This window comes from Odontomachus brunneus, unplaced genomic scaffold, assembly GCF_010583005.1.
Source record: "Odontomachus brunneus isolate Ranch 3 - 2012 unplaced genomic scaffold, Obru_v1 Obru_scaffold_055, whole genome shotgun sequence".
Lineage (NCBI taxonomy): Eukaryota > Metazoa > Arthropoda > Insecta > Hymenoptera > Formicidae > Odontomachus > Odontomachus brunneus.
The window spans coordinates 117,547-117,781 of record NW_022639505.1 but is presented as its reverse complement, the minus strand read 5'-3'; positions in this window follow the sequence as shown (position 1 = coordinate 117,781).

Here is a 235-nt window from a genome sequence, read left to right as displayed (position 1 = left end):
TACTTTTCAAGTTATAATGCTTCAAAGTTAGAGGATCGCCGGCATTAGCATTTTTACGAAGAAATGAAAATAAACGGAACAACCTCCAATGATCTTGATCTTGAGAATTAGATGAGAAGGGCTATCTTTTGACATAAGGGGTACCAACCCCTCTCCCACGCCTTTCATGTTTGGGGTGCTTGATTATCGTGAGTCCCCACGCCTCTCATGTTTGGGGTGCTTGATTATCGTGAGT